At 40.6% G+C, this 18,476-nt stretch overlaps 1 non-coding gene across 1 annotated transcript; it reads left to right on the forward strand.

Moving 5' to 3' along the window:
* Window positions 1-2,594: 2,594 nt before the first annotated feature.
* On the forward strand, window positions 2,595-2,666 carry TRNAE-UUC (transfer RNA glutamic acid (anticodon UUC)). The gene has a single exon. It is a non-coding gene; the product is annotated as a tRNA-Glu (tRNA).
* The last annotated feature ends 15,810 nt before the right edge of the window (window positions 2,667-18,476 follow it).

An 18,476-nucleotide genomic window follows, 5' to 3' on the forward strand; every position in this document is an offset into this window, starting at 1 on the left:
GCAATTGGCTTGTATCGAAATCTCCAGCTTCATTTTCTGCCTGCACCAAAGCTTACACCAATTGTACAGCAGTTATTAGTCAGTCCAAATAGATTTCTTAGAGGCTAACAGTAGGAAACTTGCTTCTTGTCCAAATGGCAGTTGATAATTGTGGTCTCTTTCCATAGCTATTGGCCTCAAATTTTGCCCATCTCTATTCCTACCTCTATCAAAATCAGAGGGGTCTATTACCACTTCAGGCAATGGTAAAGCTGAACTGCTAGCATGCCTACTACTATTAACTGCCTTCCAACGGGGAATGATAGTAGGATGCCACATAAGCAAGCGTTCTGTACGAGACATCGCAGTCACTCTCAGGAACCCTAGGTCAACGGTTAGTGACGTCATATTCAAATAGGGGGGGGGCGGAATGGGATTGAATCTGCCAAAAAAACGGCATGGTAAACCCCGAAAACTAATAGAACTGGACAAGAGAATTCTGCGAAGAACTATGCGCGCAAATCGTAATTTGCCATTGTCTCAAGTCATTCAAACCCTCTGTGAGAGTATTTGGACTGATGTCAGCACTACGGTAATACAATACGAAAGACAATCCATGATATGGGGTACAATGGTCGTGCAACTGTTCACAAGCCTTTGATCACCTCAACAAAAGCTAGACACCGACTGTAGAGCAATGGAAAACAGTCCTATGGACAGACGTGTCGAGGTTCGCACTCTGCCAGTCTGATGGCCGTTCCTGGGTGTGGCGAATGCCAGGGGAACAGTACCTTCCTCATTATATCCTCCCAACAATGAAGTTTGGTGGAGGTAGTGTCATGGTATGGGGCTGCTTTTCATGGTTTGGCTTGGGCCCATTAGTCGTTATTGACGAAACCATGAATGCTGTGCAATACCAGAACATGTTGGATAATTATCCACTTCCAACATTATGACAATACTTCGGGGAAGGCTCATACCTATATCAGCAAGATAACGCTCCATGCCATACTGCTCGGGTCGTAACAGAGTGGTTTGAGGACATGGGTGTAGAAAAGTTGGATTGGCCAGTCCAGAACCCTATCGAGCATCTTTGGGATGTATTGGATCGTCGGGTACATGCACGTCGAGATCGTCCAAAGAACAAGTTGTCTGCGTTAAAGGCCGAGTCGAGGAACATATCACCTGACATTTATAAAAAGCTGGTTGAAAGTATGCCGCGAAGATTGAAGGTAGTCATAAAAGCAAAAGGTTTCAGCACAAAATATTACATGACACAATAAAAGCGCTTTTTTTTTTTATCTAAAGGTAAGTGTCTGGATATTAATGGTAGGGCAGTGTGTATTTCTATTGGGGATTATCCTTGACTTCTAATCTCTCTCTCTTGGCACAAGCACATTACAAATATTGCTTCCTCCGCTTCTAAAAAAATTGGGATTTCTCTTTCGCTCTCGCCATTACTTATTTCCAAACAGCTGTTCACTCTGTACAAATCGAAAATCTGCCTAACCATGGAATATTGTTTCCACATATGGGGCGATGCTCCCAAAAGCTCTCTCAGGCTTATAGATTCTATTCAAAAGGGGGCAGTTTCTTCAGTGATAGACTAAATAATAATACAGTATTATAATTAGTAGTAGTGGTGGGTGAGACAGTAAAATAAGCTTATAAAGTACAGCCGAAAAAAAAAAAAAAAATCCCACCTATCCATCCCTCAATCAACATCCGAAAGCTGAAGTATCTTCGCACATCTACCTGCAATCATCCTTCCTCAATTTATGTACCCTAGTGTATAATCTGAGCAAGAGGAAGAATCTCATTGCTCGATCTATCAAAGCCTTAAACACTTCAGTCACATCACCTCGTAAATTCCTACTCTTTAGACACTGCAACTTGCAGACCGTCGTGGATAGCACAGTTGGTAGAATCGCCGATCTCCCCACCCGGGTGGAAAACACCTGAATTCGAATCCCGTCGATGGCGGGAGGAATTTTTATGGTTTTTTTTTTTTTTTTTTTTTTTCCACAACGTGGCTAAGTTAGTCTGTCTCCGGCGAGGGTAGCATGGTTTTATCTTCCGGAAACTCTGACTTTTCATCCATCAAACAGAAAATCGACCTCAGAATATACGCAATTTACAGACAATATACACGGTGGAAAATGGCTGTAGTCGCCGATGACCCTAAAACCCAACGACAATAGAAACAACAGAAACTTGCAGAACGGAAGCCATCCTTGGTAAAACCAAACTTTCGTTCCCTTCACCAATCTCATTGTCCTTTCTGCACCCTTTCTAGCAGTTCACCATCCTTCCTAAAATGGGGCCTTAAGATCTGTATGCCGTACTCAAGATGTGGCCTATTGTCTTATCCCTTTTAGAAAGCTCCAGCATATCATTGAGAGATCCAGCCTTATATCTTCTTCCAGAATGCAGAATAATGAATCTTCAGTTTGTATGAGTCGTCTCATTTGGATCATGCTTTTTAAACATTAATGCCATCTCTAAAATGCTAATACGTCTTGCTTCCATTGAAATTTCGTGATCAACAAGTTATTGTGAATGTCATCTCTATAAATTAAAACAGAATTCTCATACAGTGTGAAATGGAATCATTATCCCATGTGGTCTAGTGGTTAGGATACCTGGCTTTCACCCAGGAGGCCCGGGTTCGATTCCCGGCATGGGAATTCTAATTAATTTACCAATTTTTTCGTACTTTGCTTTGGGTTCATTTAATATTTAAACAGTTTTTAATTGCAATATTTATAATTTTAAAATATTTAATTCAAATTAGGAATGAATAAATTTCAAATAAAAAAGTGCATTTACGAAATGTGAAAATACACTTGGGTAGTAAACGATTGTACAAAGTCTTTTCTTTTAATAATATTATACTAGAGCAGTCCCCAAAAACCTGGTTGTATCTTCCCATGTGGCTAGTGGTTAGGATACCTGGCTTTCACCCAGGAGGCCTTGGTGAAAGCCAGGAAACCTGGATGTAGAATAGGCGAGGGGAAAACAAATTTCTCTCCACAGAAATAAATTTTTGGAGACGCTCAGCAAGAACTTCTAGAAGAGATAGAAAACGGATGTAGCCGAATGGTCAGGAGCGAGGGTGCATAGCACGCGGTCCTTTGAGTGGACCGGGGTTCAAACCCGTGACTACTAAATACGATAAATATTTGTATTGACGATTTATTGTAAACTCTACTGACTTGGTTGTCGTGCCGGAGTATAAACAGAAAATTTAATTTTTTTAAAAAATTTAATTTATGACTCATCTCTAACAAAGTCTCTCCACTCACTATCTCAGACTTTTTGTTTCTGTTGCATGCCTTTTCTAAAGATCCTTACATGAGCACTGTTCTTCTGAATTGGCTTCTATAATTCCCACTCTCTCTTTTCCAAACCAATCCGATCACGTGCTGCAACCAGTCAGCATCCTTTTACTGTCCAACTGCAAACTCACAGAACCAACATTTCTTCTTCCTTCAACTTCCGTTTTCTAGAACAAATGTAATTCCTGAAAATTACAATATGCAGAAATTCAAGTCCAATGCAACAACTATCTTCTCTAATCTTTTCAAATTTCAACCTATACATGGTACTAAGTAGTATAGGTTCTAATATCTCTCGCGCTTTGGATTCTTACAAAAAAGTACACTAGGTTGGCAAATAAATAGATGGCATGGAATAAATTGGATTATCTAATCTGATCCATTAGGTCGGATATTCGACAAATAATGATTGAGATAGGATACTTGAAAAGAATTTTAATTAGTTTAATTTAAATAACAAATTTCCAAGTATTTTTTTAGATGTGATACATCTTTATGAACTGCTGTTTCTGCAGAAACCTGCTGTAGTTAAAAGCATTTCGGCTCATCACCAGAGTACATTTCCACAATTTAAAGATTATCGATCAACCACGCAGCGGATGACAATGAACTCGGCTAGAAAGCATAATAGCATGGGATGAAAGAGAGGGATAAATGTAAAACTCTTGTACTTTACTAACCATTTTTTCTTTTTCTTCTTTTTTTTTTTTTTTTTTCTTTTCCACCGCGCGTTGAATGGGCCATCGAGGTGAAACACATCGGAAAGCAGAAAAGTGAAATTCGCATTCGTTTTGATTTCTGCTGAGTGAAACACCGCTTTTAAAAAAAAGGCCGTTTTTGGAAAAGTGCCACATTACAACAGGCCGAATTTCACCATTGCAGTCCTCGAGATTCTTTCGAGAAAACGCGCTTTAGAAACATTACTCGTCTGCACCGCTTCATCACCTGCCCAGAAGTGTTTACCAAAGTCTCTTTACTGGTTTCGAAAAAACAGAGAGAAGGGTGACTTGCTCTTAGATCTTCATAAACGGTGCCCATATAAAAATGGAATACGTGTTTCGTCTCAAGGGGAAAGAGGCGAAAGGAAAGTGGTCTGATTTCGGTTTTCTTTTCTAGTGCAGAATGATGCAGCGAGATTTAGCTTTATTTTATCGTCTGCTCTGATATTTGCGATGAAAAATACATTTTCAGTGTTTTTTATCGTCTGCTCTGATATTTTTATGAAAAATACTTATGCTGCAGACTGTTTGCGTTTCTTCCTCGTTTCTGTACATTAAGTGGAATAAAGTTTCACCTCTCTGAACATTACATTGAAATTTCGACTTGGAAATTGTAACCTTGAGATGATTTGATCTGTTTGAAAAATTGATATGAATATTATTGAAAAGCTATTGATTTGCTTTGTTTGAAAAATTGATATGACTATTATTGAAAAGGTAATATGTAAATTATTTGCTTCTCGAGACTTGCGTGTGTTGTACGCCTTAGTTCTTGTTGTAGATGTTGGGGCACTGGTGTGTGTGTGGGCGCAAGAAAAGGTCTGGAATCCTTACGTACACTTAGGCGACGAATTATTTGGTTGTCTAAAGCTAGATGGTCAACATGAAAAACCATTGATCACGTGGGCTGTGCTGCACGAATTGTAGGGGGATGTTAGAAACAGTTAGAGGCACCCATCGCACAACTTATAAGGTTATTAGACCTTATAAGTTGTGCGATTAGACCTTATAATCGTAAGCATTGGTTGGTCGACGATTAGGCGAATGGTTACAGGCATTTTGGAGAAGCAGTGCTGCGTTCTAGCTATCCTCTCTTCTGTGGCACAAAATTATCGTCTGTTTACCGTATAAAAAGTAGCTTATTGCTTTAAACAATTGCTTATTGTTTTCAGTAGCAAAAATAGTTATTGGTCTTAAAAAAGAAAATGAAGGTACAGAGAGAGAAAGAGAGAGTGAGAGAGAGAGAGAGCGCGATCAGAGAGAGAGAGAGAGCGCGATCAGAGAGAGAGAGAGAGAGAGAGCGCGATCAAAGAGTGATAGAGAGATCAGAGAGAGAGAGAGAGAGAGAGAGAGAGAGAGAGAGAGAGAGAGAGATCAGAGAGACAGATCAGAGAGAGATCAAAGAGTGATAGAGAGATCAGAGAGACAGATCAGAGAGAGATCAAAGAGTGATAGAGAGATCAGAGAGAGATCAAAGAGAGAGGCAGATCAGAGAGAGATCAAACAGAAATCAGAGAGAGAGAGAGAGAGGGAGAGAAGCAAAAGAAAGAAACAGCAAGAGAAAGGGAAAGACAGAGAGCGAATGAGAAAGAAAGAGATACAGAAAGTGAATGAGAGAAAAAGAAAGATACAGAGAGAGAGAGAGAGAGAGAGAGAGAGAGAGAGTAAGCGAAAGAAAGAAACAGAGAAAAGGAAAGATAAATAAGATGAATGAGGTAAATGAGAAAGAAAGATACAGAGAGAGAGAGGGGAAATGAAAGAAAGAAACAGAAAAAAGGGAAAGACAGAAACAGAAAAAAGGGAAAGACGGAGTGAAGTAGAACGAATGATATATATAGAGAGAATGAGAAAGAAAGAGATACAGAGTGAATGGGAGAGAATGAAAGATACAGAGAGAGGAGAGAGAGAGAGAGGAAGCGAAAGAAAGAAAGAAACAGAGAAAGGGAAAGATGGAGAGTGAATGAGAAAGAAAGCTAGAAAGCTACAGAGAGAGAGAGAGAGAGAGAGAGAGAGAGAGAGAGAGAGAGAGAGAGAGAGAGAGAGAGAGGAAGCGAAAGAAGGAAACAGAGAAAGGGAAAGACAATAGAGTGAACGAGACAGAGAGAGAGACAGGTAGACACAGATCAGAGAGATCAGCGTGAGAGAGAGAGAGATTAAAGAGTAAAGAAAGAAAGAGAGACAGACAGATGAGAGAGATCAAAGAGTGAGAGATACAGATCAGAGAGAGAACAAAGAGTGAGAGAGACATCAGAGAGAGATCAAAGAATGAGAGAGACAGATCAGAGAGAGATCAAAGAGTGTGTGTGAGAGAGAAACAGATCAGAGAGAATCAAAGAGTGTGTGTGTGAGAGAAAAACAGATCAGAGAGAATCAATTGTGTGTGTGAGAGAGAAACAGATCAGAGAGAGAGAGACAGACAGACAGATCTGAGAGAGGTCAGAGAGAGAGAGAGAGAGAGACAGACAGATCTGAGAGAGGTCAGAGAGAGAGAGAGAGAGAGACAGACAGATCTGAGAGAGGTCAGAGAGAGAGAGACAGACAGATCTGAGAGAGGTCAGAGAGAGAGAGAGAGAGAGAGAGAGAGAGGGGGGGAAGCTAAAGAAAGAAACAGAGAGAAAGACAGAGATTGAATGAGAGAGAGAGAGAGAGAGATAGGAAGCTGAAGAAAGAACAGAGAGAAAGGGAAAGACAGAATGAATGAGAGTGAAAGAAAGAGATGCAGAGAGAGAGAGAGAGAGAGAGAGAGAGAGGAAGCTGGAGAAAGAAACAGAGAAAGGGAAAGACAGAGAGCGAATAAGAGAGAAAGAAAGAGATACATGGAGAGAGAGAGAGAGAGAGAGAGAGAGAGAGAGAGAGAGAGAGAGAGAGAGGATGCTGGAGAAAGAAACAGAGAAAGGGAAAGACAGAGAGCGAATAAGAGAGAAAGAAAGAGATACATGGAGAGAGAGAGAGAGAGAGAGAGAGAGAGAGAGAGGATGCTGAAGAAAGAAACAGAGAAAGGGAAAGACAGAGAGCGAATAAGAGAGAAAGAAAGAGATACATGGAGAGAGAGAGAGAGAGAGAGAGAGAGAGAGAGAGGATGCTGAAGAAAGAAACAGTGAGTGCGAGAGAAAGAGAAAGGCAGAGAATGAATGAGAAGTATATACAGAGAGAGAGTTGAGGCACCTATCTCTCAAACAGAGCACATTCCAGAAAAATACAAAAGACATTTATTATTATAATAAAATCCCTGTCTCGAAAATCAACCCGTGCCATTACATTATGCTGCATCTTGAAGTTGAAATTCGCTTAACCCTTTTTTTCTCTTCACTTTTCCGAAATGCAGCTATCATTGCTATCATTGCTACCCTCAGCTATTAAGCAGATTCATTATATTTAAATAATTGTTTATGTATTCTCAAACAGGATATGCAAACTGCAATGCAACAGGAACTACAAAAACAACACAAGTTATTTAACCAGTTAGGGGATATCGGAGAAAAGTAAAACTATTTATTGACTTACACTACAAAATTAGCAGACAACAAGATGTTATTATTAGTTAATTACAAGAGGTCGAGACATGGTATCATTAGGGAGAGAAAATTAAATGAAGGGGGGGAGAGGTATCCCCCCAGAGTATGAAATATAAATATTAAAAAAAGAAAAGATAGCCAACTGTGGTCTGTTGAGCAAAAATAGACTTGTATGGCCTAGGGTGGAAATTGTCTCCTCCCATCTGCTTAAGGCTTCACTTGCGGCTATCGTTTTTAATCGTAATCCTTGTTTTGTTACAGTTCCGGATAATTGCCTTGGTCTGAATACAATACAGGCCGTATCACCGAGGTTATGTCTCGCCAGTAACCCCGCACTGTGGGGGTTACTGTACTTATAATGAATAGCTATAAATATTTTCCGTATCTGCATGAACCAAAGAAATCCAGTTCCAACTAACAACACGTTGTTGGATTATGTCTTAGTGAAATGGGTTATATTTTGTATATGGAACATTGAACTTTTATACTATTTTTCAGTTTTTAATAAAATAGATACGTAAAACAATCAGGCCCCATTTAACAGTTCCAGAAAAATAATGACTGCATTAGAAAAAACAAACGTTACATTTGAAAATTAAGTAGAATTATTAAAATCGCAAGCTTTCTATTTGTATTTAAGCTTTTGAGATTTGAAACGATCTGATGCAGAGGAGTGATGAAGTAGATAATAAAAGTATATCAAAATGTCACGGAACGAATTGTGGGGGGTGGAAAACAAAGATGATGATGGGAACTACAAATTAGTTATATTTATTTATTTATTTTATTTAGTTATTTTTATTTTTCTTATTTCGTTTCTCTTGCATTTTACAATAACCTTCTTGAATTAATTAAACTCTGTTAGTATATATATAATTTACTTAAGAGATAATTTATCTATCAAGTTACTTCTAGTGCTATCACTGTTTTTCATTAATTAATCACTATACTGTTTCACTAACAGTCCTTGTCTTACAGTACTTAATAATATCTCACCAACCCTATATTTTTTCCTTCCTTTCCTTTCCGGGGAGGTTCCAAGCTTTCCTGGCTCTCAGGGTACCTTCTGGGGATCTCTTTCATCAGCTACACCTGAATTTGCTAGATGATTTTTAGGAACTCTTTGCTGCACTGGGACTGGCGTTCTTTCTCCACCTTATTAAAACCTATCACAAGGAAAACTCATAGGGCAATATCACACTAACTCCTTCTCCTCTCCACTTTATTAAAACTTATCACAAGGAAAACTCATAGTGCATCTCACACTAACTCCTTCTCCTCCTCACTTTATTAAAACTATCACAAGGAAAAACTCATAGGGTGCTACCCTCGTTTTTCCGCTCCACCTATTAAGAACTTTTTTAAGAAGAAAACTTCCCCAGGGCGCTACCCTTCTCTTTTCCCCCCACGTCCAAACACTCAACTGTTAACTGACACATATTTCCTACCACAACAGAACCCTCAACTGTCCATGTTACTAACTCATTTTTACTTATATCGACGAAAATCTCGACTGCTGTGTCCACTGACTATTTCATTTTCCCTAGCACCAACAAAAAAAAACTCAACTTAGAATCCCACTAACTCATTTCCATAAAACCCACATAAACTCAACTGTGGTTTCTCTCCGTTTTCCCCTGCTCACTCACTTTTTGTTCATCTCAATTTCTGTACCGCCTACATATGTCAAATATGCCCTAGTTTTTAGTTTAACCAGTCTTACTCATTTTATCAACTTTCTCTCTCTTCTTATTCGCTAATTTTTTATCTTTCTCACGCTGTTTCCTTATTGCCCGATCTAACTTCTTATTTTAAGAAGTTTGTAAACTTTCTCAGGCTGTCAGTACCTTTGAAGTCAGCCGCTTATAGTTATACTGTAGCAGACTAATTTCCCACGATCTATAAAACTTGCCATCACTGCCGGCCAGACGCCAATCTTAAATCTAATTCCCAGCATTTCTTCTGTTTTTACTGTCCACGTGTAACCGATTAAAGAAATGTCCCGACAGCACATGGTCCACCGCGCTATTGTTTACCAGAGTTGACACCTTTTACTCATAACAGTTGCAACCAGTTTCCATTGTTTTGGATGCTCCTGTGCGCTGGGAACCGAAGTACACCCCTTCCTTGCCATTAGCCTTTGTCAAGCTTAACGCTGACCTTCATAAACGTTGTCTAATTTAATCCTTGCCAGTGATCTTAGTAATATTCTTAACTTGTAATGTTCCGCTCCCCCATATTGCTTTATTATAAGTTTTACTTCAAATAAATCTCCCTCCTCCACAAAATATTATATTTGTAAGATTTTACATCTTACAGAATGTAGGAGAGTGTTCTAGTTAAAAATATGGGGGAAAAAATATATTTTTTCTACAGGTCTGTAGAAACATTTTTATATTTTTTCAGACCCGTTTTATATCATAAAAATATGACTGTGTAAAACGGGCTTTAAAGAGCACAACACATACTTAACAACACCAATACAATTCTACCACGCGAATCACATGATTACTCAGTTGTGAGTAAACAGTGTGGCACCGCACGTAAGTAGTGTCAAGCAGCGCGTTGCCACCGTAATATTATTACGGTGGTGACGAGCAGGGTCTGTTAGTTGACCTTTTGACGACCTACAGGCCCATTGATGTATAGTACGGTTTATAAGAATTCTGTAGCTTAGGTAACAAGTGACGTCAGGACGCTATGCTAAAATGATTGCAAATTTTTTGAACCGATAAACTAGTGGCATAGTATTTAGGGTCAGGTGCCACCGGTGGTTTTCCACATCTGCGCCATATGTACTCTGTGATCGATTGCAGAACTACTGCAAAAGTCAGAAAAAAGTATAGTGTCTAGTTTATGTAGTAATGTGTTTTGTTCTGTTGTGTGCCTCTGTCTGCTTGGCTGCAGGGCCCCCTAGTGGGAACCTACGTTGCCCGCTACCACCACCAGTAGGTGAGCCAGGCTGCCCATCATACTCTAGCTGGTATCTGCCAGGGTCTCTTGAGCTTTCTGGACGGAGACCAAAAAAAAAAAAAAAAAGTAAATACAGTAGAGTGAGGAAGATAGTAGAAAGTGGTGGGGTCAAAGTAGGCAAAAGAAGGAGGATGAGAAAAGAAGACATCCTCCTCCAACAGAAAAAAGAGGTGGGAAGGGAGAAGTAGGAATCACCACTGGTCTGCGAGCCCACCGAAGGCCAGGGAAAGGAAGACAGCATTCAGAACAAAGGAGGTCTGCAGGTATGGTGGGAGGGAGAAAAAGTCACAGGAATAGGTGTCCCTGTGACTCCCCCTCCCACCATCCAACAGGGTGGACCAACAGGGAAGACGGTCCACCAAACAGTAAAGGCAAAGTGGGGATTGGGAAAGGGGAAAGAAAATCACAGGAGCAGGTGCCCCTTTGCGACTGCCAATAGCCATGCGCTCAGTATGAAGATCCCGCACTCAATTGAGTGCCAGCAGTGATCGTGCACCCTGCATGAGGTTCTAACATCCTACCCTAGCCAGGGGTTCGTATTGTGGAAAGTAACTCTGCAGACCTTGCACGTGAAGTTCTAGCAGATCCTACCCCCTTCAGGGGTTAGCATATTCATACCCGACTAAGGAACCGATGAACTAGCCTACTAGGTTTCCCCAAGTTAATGAGGCCAGTTGAGCTGAACAGATGGTGCAGCGTCTCATACAGCTAGGATGTCAACGGACGCAATACGACCGCTTTTTCATAACTACATCCAAGAATGGTGATTGTTCATTCTTGACCTGCAAGTTCCATACACCTGTCAATGTGACTTTTTAATGGGGAAATTTAGAATTCGTAAAGAAATGGCCGGAATTCTACTTACATGGGAAACATGCGTGGAAAATTTGAAGAATACCTGCGCATGGACGGAAAATATCGAAAATATCTTCAAAAAACGAACGGCACTCCTACGTACATTAAGTTGGCAAATGCAAATTCTTTAGTTATTGAGTTTTTAGAATCCCCATTTGTCCAGCCTCATCATGTACGGTATTACGTCATGTGGTGCATGACATTTCGATCTATGTGGCAATTTAGAAAGGAGGAATGCAGAAATTTAGAAAATAGAAAAAAAAGGAAAGGATTATATTTTTTTATCAATTCATTTTGTGTAAAAATATTCAGTCCGATCCGACTCACAGGCAGGTTCGAAAGTGAATATGCTCCTATTATCCGCACCATGACTGCCCGTCCATTCCATGCTGCTAGAATAACAGCATCGATTGGAAGAAGGTTGGCAGACCGGAAGAAAATTACAGGCACAGAAACCAGGTGAAAAGAAAAGAATGATAATATCATCATCATCATCATTATTCAAAATATACAGGAGTAGACAAAATAATGGAAAGCCCTGATATGAATTGACTGACCTGTCTGAATTACGACCTGTCGTCTCCTAAATTAGCACCAACAATTTGATGCTAATTTAGCAGAGTCATCGATGACTGAAACTGCTGATTTTCTTAATGTATCCGGAGCAGCTGTATCGAAATGTAGACATATAGTATCTTATGCAGAGCTGCTCCAGAACTTTAGTTCAATTTTGCCGTGGTTCACTATGATGATACACCATTCTGCTATATCGAAATTGATATAGTCGAAGCTCTTTATAACGACTCCCAAGGAAATGAGAAAACGTTCGTTATATCGGAAGGGGGATAATGCTCCAGAACCAACAGCCAAATGTGTCCAGTCTTGATTTGGGGAGCATGAAACTGAAGCTGAGCATCTCCCATGGCCTGCACAATCACCAGACTTAAACGTTATTGAGCCAGTGTGGGCATATTTGGTGATGCCAGTGAGAAGCAAATTTTCTCCAACTTCATCACTCAAGGAACTTGAAACGTTCCTCCATGAAGACTGGTCCAATATTCCAATTAAGACAGTTCAAGATTTATTTGAATATTTCACGTAGAATAAAAGCTGTTTTTAAAGCAAAGGGTGGCCCATCACCATAGTAGTTTATACCTATAGCTTTTATCACAGTTTTTGTTTTTATTATTTTGTCCATCCCCTGTATGTTTTTAATATAATATTTATAATGTAATTAATATTGATGAGTCGAGTTTATAATAAATATGGATAGCCTCTGCACTATGTATGAAAAAAAATAGGAGAAGAAGAATTTCCGTACTGCTATTGATCTGATTTTAATGAAATTCGGTTAGCTAAAATCTGTCTAAAAGAACCAAATGTAAAATTTCATGAAAATCCATCCAGTGGGAGTCCGGTTGTTACATGGGGACGGATATGGGGACGACATTTGGCACTTTACACATACATTGCCCTACCATTAATATCTGGACACCCCTCCATGGATGGGGAAACAGGTCCAATGCATGCAACACGTCACAGAACCTGCTATAAATATGCACACTGCGCTTCGAACAGACAATTGCAAAAGTGGGCATGGAAGATGACACGTTACAACAGAATTACCTCAACAGTTCAACAGAATTGATCACCTCAACAAATGCTACAGGCTAATTAACATGGTGTAAGGAGCGCGAATCCTGGACTGTAGAGCAGTGGAAACCAGTCCTATGGACAGACGAGTCGAGGTTCGCTCTCTACCAGTGCTGTGCAATACCAGGCCATCCTGGACAATTATGCACTTCCAACGTTATGGCAATACTTCGGGGAAGGCCCATACCTGTATCAGCAAGACAACGCACCATGCCATACTGCTCGGGACGTTACAGAGTGGTTTGAGGACATGGGTGTGGAAAAGTTGGATTGGCCAGCCCAAAGTACTGACCTGAATCCGATCGAGCATCTTAGGGATGTATTGGATCGTCGGTACGTGCACATCGAGATCGCCCAAAGACCAAGGCCGAACTGGTGGCTGCGTTAAAGGCCGAGTGGAGGAACATATCACATGACATTTATAAAAAGCTGGTTGAGAGTATGCCGCGAAGATTGAAGATCGTCATAAAAGCAAAAGGCTTCAGCACAAAATATAAAATGACACAATAAAAGCTTTTTTTTTTTTTTTTTGTCTAAAGGCAGGTGTCCGGATGTTAATGATAGGGCAGTGTACATGCTAACGCTCCTGAAAACGAAGGTAGTTATTGGGCTTTATTCAAAGTATGAACCGTGCCGTGATCACTAAATTAACCATTTGCATCAGGACGAGTTGCAGTAGGGTTTTTGGAGCATCAGCGACAAAGGCCATATTGCTCCGTGTATACTGTCCGTAAATTGCGTGTGTTCTGTGGTCGATTTTCTGTTTTCTGTTTGCTGGACGAAAATTCGAGTTTCCGGGAGAAAAAACCTCGCCTGAGACCGACTAACTCAGCCACGTTGTGAAAAATGCTATTAAAAATTCTTCACATCATCCACGGGACTCGAACTCCGCTCTTTTCCACACGGTGTGGGGGAGGAGAGCGATTCTACCAACTGTTCTATCCACGAGAGCATTTTAGATACATCTGCTTGTGTAACAATCTTCACAATCTCGTAATCATAATTTTTTTGCGTTACATCAAGTTGTGTGTCCACCCGATATGTTGATTTCTGTGGAGATCTAGCGGGTAGCACAGTTGTTAAAATCAGTGTCCTCCCCACACCGAGAAATGAGAAACAATAGTGGTTCAGAAGCCGATCCTTGTGGGGGAACGGCACTTCTGACGTTACACCCATCTGAGGAGTCAGACAATCGGAAAATCCAGTAATCATTGAAGGCTAACGGTTTCAGCACACCTTGTTAGTTTCTCTAAATAAAGGTTATTTGTAGATATGCTGACGTAGGCAGTGTGTTTTTGCTGAGAAAACATTGAGAAGAAAAGTTGAAATGTTGTTCGATGAAATCTGAGAGATGAAATCTCTCAGATGTTTCATCAGAGATTTCATCTCCTAATATTTTGTTGTTGTTGTTGTTGTTATTTGGTTTTTAGGAACATTAGCAACTAAGGTCATATTGCTCCGAGGATATGTGGTAGTCATTCCCTGACCTATCCGCATCCCCCGTATTTGGTGGTGACGGGCTAGAACCCCGGTCTAATCAAGAAGCGTGTGCTACGCACTGCTGCTCCTTCCCACCTGGCTACGGAGGCGCCAATATTTTGTCTTTTGTGATTTTCTCTGAAGTATTTTTAATAGTTAATGGAGCTTCTTTTTACACAGCGTTACATTGTTATCCGGATTCTATTACCATCCTTTTATCAATAAGGTACTTCTAGACATTCTCCCACGAAATAAAGTTCTTTCTCTTTCTTTCTGTCTGAATTTAATCTCCTGAAAGATCTGATATTTCACTGTTCTAAGACAACATTTTAAATTGAATTGAAATGTTCTTCTAGCATTAGAAAGATTGTTTTGTAATTTTGTTTTTCAAGCGATATGCAGAGCAACAATTGTGATTCTGCATATTAATGATCCTCTGGTTTTAACTACTTGAAGGTAACGTTGCTTTTCATACTAATCTCCAGCCTCCGCATATTTACCTTATTGTAAACAAGTTTTTATCAAGAATCTCTTTCGCTCTCGGCGTTACTTTTCTTCCAAACAGCTGCTCACTCTGTATAAATCGCAAATCCGCCCTGCCATGGAATATTGTTCCCACATCTGGTGTGTTGCCCCCCCAAACCTCTCTCAGGCTTCTTGATTCCGTTCAGAAGAGGGCAGTTAGGTTAATTAATGATTCATCTCTAACAGTCTCTCCACTCTCTGTCTCATAGCCGTACTGTTTCTGCTGCATGCCTTTTCTACAGATATTTCTATGGGCACTGTTCTTCTGAATTGGCTTCTATAATTCCCGCTCTCTCTTTCAAAACAGTCCAAACACGTGCCGCCACCAGCCAACATCCGTTTACTGTCCAACTTCAAACCCACAGAACCAACTTTTCATCTTCCTCATTTATTCATTCAACTGCCGTTTTCTGGAACAACCTTCCTTCATACGTATTTCCTGAAAATTACAATCTACAGAAGTTCAAGTCTAATGTCAGCAAATATCTTCTTTCGTCTTCTCAAACCTCTAACCCAAGCACGGTACTAAGTACTATAGGTTCTAATACCTCTTGTGTTTGGGGTTCACATAAAAAAAAAAAAAATCTATTGAATTCGAATCATAGTAAAGGTCTTCTTCTGTTTATGGATTTTGTCTTTCCTGTACATTCTTTCAAACAACAGCCCTGTTTATTGAAATACAGAATACAATATCCATTTCCACTGTTGATAAATGCCCAAGGCAGAAAAAAAAAAAAAAAAAAAAAATTACAAGCCCTTCAGTACTTGAATAGATACAAACGTTGGTCTCGAGTTTCACCTGTGTCTTCAGCTTAAGCATGCCATGTTTGTGTGCATTAGTCATTTTAAATAAATATAACCTTTATTGTGGAAACGCCAGAGGTTTCAATCTTCATGAGGCACTTTAAGTAAAACATAACTAACGTATAAGGTAGTGCTAGAGCATCAGCTCTATACGTAGTCAACTACTAAGTAGTTGGGAAATGGCATCATCTCTTATTGTGAATATCTTCCCAACGAGTTACTATGATATTGCACTCTTCGAACAAGTAAAAGTCTTCATCAATGGAGAAGACTATTGTTACTTATTCTCGGCGGATACCACCACCCAAGACGGCACCGTAGGAAAAATGGTATGGGATGAAACACTGTGTTATCCACATACTGTCCCTATTAGACTTACGAAAGCAAAAAAGGTGTAGGATAGTAAGAAAGGAAGAAGTGCCGTCGAAAGAGGAAAGGGACAGTTACTCCTCACACTCACTGAACTAAACCACTCAGAAATCTCCCGAATAGACGCTTCCCCATTAGGGAAGACTGTTCTTACCTATTCGCGGTAACGAGGGCCCCATCAAGATCACCCCATACGGCACTGGTTCTGAGCGGGTTGCCTCCTCATCGGTGGGTGGCTAGGTACCCTGGTGTTGCAATAATGACAACCCAGTTGCGAACTTCACAATATGAGAGATGCCTGATGGCATACAAGTAATTAAGATTACATAATACATTTAGGGCAATAGCCTCAGGTTACGTAGAAGTTAACTAACGTATAAGTTAGTGCTAGAGCATCATGTCTGTACGAAGCTAACTACTAAGTAGTTGAGAAATGATATCGTTTAAGTATATCTCATATTGTGAATATCTTCACAATGCGCTACCATGATATTGCACTACCTCGAATAAGTAACGCTTCACCAATGGAAAACACTACTGTTACTTATTCTCGGCGGGTACAACCACCAAACTTAAATGATGCTTCCGCCTTCAATCCTATAGTTGTTATTTTGGGGTTGGTCATAATCTGGCTGGCTTCTTCGATGGTTTCGTCTCTCTGACGATTCCCGGATTCCTCGTTTTTCTGATTGTTTTTATTTTATTTTCCGATTGTTATCCAAATGTATGACCTGAATAGCAACATTACGCCAGAAGAACTGACCTCTGAGATATACTTCAGAAACTTGCAGAGATCCCTTCCAAATACCAACGTGAAAGAACTGGTCACACCGAGATATGCGATTAAACCTATGACAGGAAACTCCAAGAACTGGGTCGTGGAACTTAGCCTCGCGCCATGGCAAGTCCTTGCCAAGCAAACAAGGATCTTTGTAAACTGGAGCAACCACAGATTTCACGAACACATCGTGGTCTCCAAATGTTATAGGTGCTGGAAGTTTGGCCACACCACCCATGCTTGCAGCCAAACAATCCAGACATGTGGCCACTGTGCGAAAAAGGCCACAACTACAAGGACTACCCTAAGAAAGATGAACAACCAATATGCTCCAACTGCAAAGGCCAAAAACTCGACGCATCGTACTCAGTAAGAGATAACAAATGTCCCATCTACATAAAAATCAAGAGTTTGAACCAATCCAGAATCGACTATGGCAGCACACTCTAATCAATACAATATCACGGTTGTCAAAGTCTTCAAACACAACGCACAAAGGGCAAGGGCCGTAACAGACCAAATCAGGCTCAAAGCTGATGAGCTGATGAGCTTTGAGCCTGATTTGGCTCAAAGCAGAAATACAAAATATTACAGATAGAGGAAACAACTCCATCGGCTGCAATCCTCATAAGAAACCAGAATATAACAGCATCAAAGTCTCCCATCTATGCACAGCCTGGGTGGCTTGCGCCCAAGTTATAACCGCACTCAGCGGCTTCTACATAATCTCCCTGTACTGCAGGCCTGGACAAGACATCACTACTGCCACAAGACATCACTACCGTGGTCCAGGTATCTTCCACCAGATACCTGGACCACATCATCAGCACGCTCCAAAGAGAAAAAATTATCATCGGCGCTGATGCTAATTGCAGATCCCCGGCCTGATACAGCCACTTACTTGACAGGCAAGGAACCAGTAATGGACAGCGACTGGAAGAGTTCATTGCGAATGCTTCCATTGCTGCACTAAACAGGCCAAACTAGATGCCAACATTTTGTAATCTGAGATGGGAAGCGACCATCGATGTCTCCCTCGCCACTCGATATATAGCGGGTGACATTTCTGATTGGACGATGCAGAATGCTTGGACCACGTCCGACCATAGGATCCTCACCTTCCAACTCAATAGGAACATCCACAGGCAGTCAGTAGCAGGAAGAATGCTCCACCGCTATGCGCTCCATACTGCAAGGATCTATTTAAGGAGACCCTAACTGCTAATAAAAACAGAAGAACAATAGACCTAGAAAACGCCAGAAGCTCAGACGAATTGCAAAGGACAATCACAGATGTCATCACCCACGCTACCAACACTGCAATAAAAAGAAAACGACCTACACCTGGCGCTGTGCCGTGGTGGACCCATGAGTTGCAACGACTCCGTAAAGAAGTCCAAAACAGGAAGAAAAAACTTCCAAAGAGCGAGACGGACTTGGCCCACACAGGAAGTGAAGACAGTCAGGGACACCTACAGAGAGAGAGAGA

The sequence above is a fragment of the Mastigoproctus giganteus genome, chromosome 7 (genome assembly GCF_048544385.1).
Source record: "Mastigoproctus giganteus isolate SK-2022 chromosome 7, ASM4854438v1, whole genome shotgun sequence".
Classification (NCBI taxonomy): Eukaryota; Metazoa; Arthropoda; class Arachnida; order Uropygi; family Thelyphonidae; genus Mastigoproctus; species Mastigoproctus giganteus.